This window comes from Dipodomys merriami, unplaced genomic scaffold, assembly GCF_024711535.1.
Source record: "Dipodomys merriami isolate MVZ:Mamm:240054 unplaced genomic scaffold, mDipMer1.0.p SCAF_714, whole genome shotgun sequence".
Taxonomy (NCBI): domain Eukaryota; kingdom Metazoa; phylum Chordata; class Mammalia; order Rodentia; family Heteromyidae; genus Dipodomys; species Dipodomys merriami.
Genome location: NW_027206307.1, coordinates 489,166 through 494,180, shown reverse-complemented (window position 1 = coordinate 494,180; position 5,015 = coordinate 489,166).

Here is a 5,015-nt window from a genome sequence, read left to right as displayed (position 1 = left end):
TTATTTTTTTCCAGTTTGGTTGGTACCATAAATTATGTGGGATTTTTCTATTGTTGTTTTGTTCTGTTTTTGGAGGATTTCTCTCCCTTTTATCCCCCTCTCCCACTCCATGAACTTGAACTCAACTTGCTCTTTCTTGGCTTGGTTGTTCATAGCTGATTTTCTACCACTTCAGCCATACCTGTAGCCGGGGTTTTTGCCAGTTAATTGGAGATGATTTCTCCCAGGCTTTTCTGCCTTCATTGGCTTTGAAATTTCATCGTCCATTTCTCAGCCTCCTGAGTAGCTAGGATTACAGATGTGAGCCAATGGGGTACCTAGGAATAAATTAGACTTTGCTTGGTGTATTCTTTCTGTTTTTCTAAGCATGGGATCATCTAATATAGAATTTCGGTGAATGTCCTGGGTCTGAAGTAAGATATATAATACATATGCAAATCTGTATAGTTCTAATAATATGTAATAAATTTAATACGTGTTATAAGTGTAGTAATAGTCAATAAATATAATGAATGACTAATACAAAACTAAATACCCTCAAAGCAATATACAGTAAACATAAGTATGTAGATATTAATCATTTTTTTCAAGTGTGGATGAATATTACTTAACAGGGCTGGGGATTGAATTCAGACCTAGGGAACAGGCCTGAATTGCTTGTATTCAAAGAGGGTGAGTTTCCCCATTCTCCACAGTGCATTAGAGATTCCCAGACTCTGAGTTCAAATCCCAGGCCTGGCAGAAAAAAACGGACACAAATTCCAAGCCAGGGATCTCCTTTAGTATTTTTGATATTTTTGAATTTTAAAAAGATGTATTTTATTTTTTATATACTTTATTAAAATTTATTATATTTTATTTATTTATTCATTTATTTTGCCAGGCATGGGGCTTGAACTTAGGTCCTAGCAACTCTGCCTCAGCCTCCATCACCCTAAGCTGGGATGTTGAAGCTTCAGGGCCCACAGACCATCCTGGGATCTGAGGCTTCAGGGGCTGACAGGAAAACAAATTGAAAACAGCACTGAAAAATAGGCATTAATTGCAGAGAGTTGGTGGTTTCTCTGTTTTCTTTCCTTGCATGGTGACCATAACGGGTCCAAATGACACAGCTACAACCTGTAGGTCACCTGGCATTGCTGAAGGCTGGCAGGCTGCCAGCGAACCCATAGGCCAATCTGGACACCTAGGTGTTTGAATCCCAGTCATGGCACTTAGAAAGGGCTGGAGAGCCTAATAAACTATTGCCTGTTCATAGGAACCCCAGAGGAATGTCATCAATGTCATGGTTGGATGAGTAGTTTGTCAATCAGTCTAACATAAAATTAAACCCAGTATTCACAAGATGTGTATTGAATTTAATTCACATTATGCATTATGCATTAAAAGAATACGTGTGTGTGTGTGTGTGTGTGTGTGTGTGTGTGTGTGTGTGTGTGTGTGTGTGTGTGTGTGTTTTGTCAGTAGTGGGGCCTGAACTCTGGTCATGGGAACTCTCCCTCAGCTTTTCAGCTCAGGGCTAGTGCTGTACCATTTGAAATACAGCACCATTCCCGGCTTTTTCTGATCCTGTGGTGCTGAGGAATTGAACCCAGGGCTCATGCATGCAAGACAAGCACTCTCTCAGTGAGCCACTTTCCCAGCCCCTAAAAGAATACTATTGATTAAATAGAATTCTCACTACATACCTGTGAATCACTAGGAAGGTAGTATATGTCATTGAATACTACTAGGTAGATATCATTGGAAGTATCTAAATTTCTAAATATATATTTATTTTTATACCACCGTCTGCATAGAAAAGTATTGCTATTTTGGCCAAACCTGAGTCTCGATCCCAGGTCCTGGGTTCCACCTGGCATCTGAATGTGCTAGAGGCTGCCATGCTGACATTCACCCAATCATGAATTGTGCCTGCTAGTTCCTCAGTTCAGGCCCCAGCATTGCTAAAAATGTCTTCCTAGAGAAAGATTCCAAGGGTGATACCTGTTTTCCTTTTCTGTGCAAGTGCTGGGTGTCAAGTATTATGTATATAATATTTCTGCAAAGCTCCATGCTATGGAATAGATTTGAATAAATGTAATAAATATTATAGGTGCACTCACAGTCAGTCCATAAATAAATGGTAAGTAAATAAATAAATAATAAAATATAATGAATCATTCCATCAAACACGATATAAACTGAATATATGGATGTAAGTATAAATCATATAATAAACATGTCTATAAATGTTATGTTCTCCAGGGCTGGGGCTTGAATTCAGTCCTAGGGAACAGGCCTGAATTGCTTGTCTTCAAGGGAGGAGAGCTTTCTTTTCCTCTATCCCCCTCAGTGCATCAGAGTTACCCAGATCTCAAGATGCATCCCTGCCTGGCAAACAACAAAATGGCACAAAATCCAAGACAGGGAGCTTCAGTAAAATTATTAATTAATTAATTTAGTTTTTGCCATGCACGGGGCTTTAACTCAGGTCGTGGCAATCCTGCCTCAGTTTCCATCACCCTTGCATGCATGAGCCCTGGGTTCTATTCCTCAGCACCACAGGATCAGAAAAAGCCGGGAATGGTGCTGTATTTCAAATGGTACAGCACTAGCCCTGAGCTGAAAAGCTGAGGGAGAGTTCCCATGACCAGAGTTCAGGCCCCATCCACAGCCCATCCTGGGTCCTAGGCCTCGGTGACTACCAGGAAAACAAAATGAAAACACCACCAATAAAAAGCCACAAACCGCAGAAGGTCAGCAGTTTCTATCTTTCTTTCTTGCACGGTGACCATCCTGGGTCTGAATGACATGGCTGCAACCTGTAGGTCACCTGGCATTGCTGAAGGCTGGCGGGCTGTCAGTGAAGCCATAGGCCAACCTAGACGCTAGACCCTGAGTTCGAATCCAGATCATGCCACTTAAAAGGGGCTAGAGAGCCTAAGAAACTATTGCCTGTCCATAGGAATACCAGAGAAATGTGATCAATGTCATGGTTGGATAAGTAGTCCCTCAAAATGAGTCTAGCATAAAATTAGACCCAATAATCACAGGACACAGATTGATTTTAATTCATAGTTTATTATGCATTAAAATTATTATTGATTAAATGGAATCCTCACTAAATACATGAGAATTGTTAGGAACGTAGTATATGTCACTGAATATTAGATAGACACCTCTAGCAGTACCTAAATATCTAAATTTATATTTATTTATGTACCACTATAGTCATAGAAAGTTACTGCGATTTTGGCCAAACAGGGGATTGATCCCAGGTTTTGGGATCGACTTGGCAGCTGAATGGGCTAGAGGCTGTGGTGGTGACACTCACCCATTCAAGAATTGGGCCACTCAGGCTTTCAGATCAGGTCCCATCATTGCCAAAAATTTCTTCCTGGTGTAAGATTTCAAGTGTGACATCTGTTTTCCTTTTCTGTGCAAGTTCATAATATGTCTGCAAAGTTACATGCTATGGAATAGATTGGAATAAATGTAATAAATGTTATGGGTGCACTCACAGTCCATAAAATAAATGCTAAACCAATAAATCAATAATAAAACATAATGAATCGCTCCAACAAACACAATATAGACTGAATATATAGATGTAGTATAAATCGTATATTTAACATGTCTATAAATGTTATGAGGTGCTTGAATTCAGCCCTAGGGAAGAGTTTAGTTCATGCATGATTCTCATAGGAAATGATAGGCAAGACGTATGTCACAACAAAAATTTTTAATTAAGAGTTCATGAAGTGTGACAATTAGAATAACATTGAGGAATTGGAGGAAATGGGAAAGATCCAAGAACCAGTACTCACATGTTGTAGAGCACATGGGCAGCAAAGATGGTGCTGATAGGGAGTTGAGTGGGCAGAGCCTGATTTGCTTTATGTTCAGTGCGTAACCAAACCGTGGAAACTTAGGTGCATGAGAGGGTGTGACCTTGACAGTGATTGGCTCCTCTTCCTCCTTATTTGCTCTACAAAAAAAAGACAGAATGCCCCAGGACGTTACGATAATTTCAGACAGCCATTGGGCAATATTTTTGCAGTTCCAAAAAGCCCTGAATGAAGTTTACCTGAAGGGGTATTCTATTTTTGAGCCCATTTTCCTTTGGTTGTTTGCAGGTGTTACATTGATTTCTGCAGTTTTAATTCCAAAGGGGGAGCCATTAGAATGGGTTCACACTCCCCTGGGGGGCACACCTTGGGTGTACTCTCAAGCAGACCAACTTGCACATGCTATGGTCAAGGGAAGGACCCAAGCCCAAAGGCATTATTGCCTTGACCCTCACTCCATTATTTTTCCTTTTCCGATGGCAGACGTTGAATGGCTCACTCGAGCCAATGCTCATCTTGCTCTCTTCTTAGAGGGGTTTCTAGGCCAAATTGACTGCCATTATGGGCCATTCAAATAGACTGTCATGTGATGGTGACTTCCCCTCAAAATGCCATCTCTATTTTCTGCTACGCCTATTCCTGGCGTCCTCCATGTTTTTACTGATGGAGGTAAAGCAGGCTCTGTGTATGCAGCCTTTGAAGTGCCAGACAACAAAGATTCCCACCTTGTCAATGGTCAGCACAATATAAAGAAGTGCTGGCCATAATTATGGCCCTTCAGGACATTCAAAAACCCTTTAGTTTGTATTCTGAGTTAATCCCCATATACAGTTACAGATAGCTTTGTTTACCATTAACATTTTAAAATTTTCAAAAGGGGCAACTGAATCCAGATTTCAGAAGCACTGGGGACAACTATTCCCTAAGCCCCAAATAAAAGTCAGGTGGAAGGACTCCCTGACACAACAATGAAGAGGACCTGACCCCCTAGTTTCCATGGGCAGGGGATTTGGATGCGTTTTTCCCATAGGGGAGACAGCCTCCATTTGGATTCCTGCCAGGAATCTTAAGTTTTTACCTATCTCCTCTATACAGGAGGATATCCAAGGATAAGCTAACCAACAAGGAAGAAAAATGGCTATGGTGGCCTAGGCTTGTGTTTAAAAGAGAAAAGCCGAAAGATAA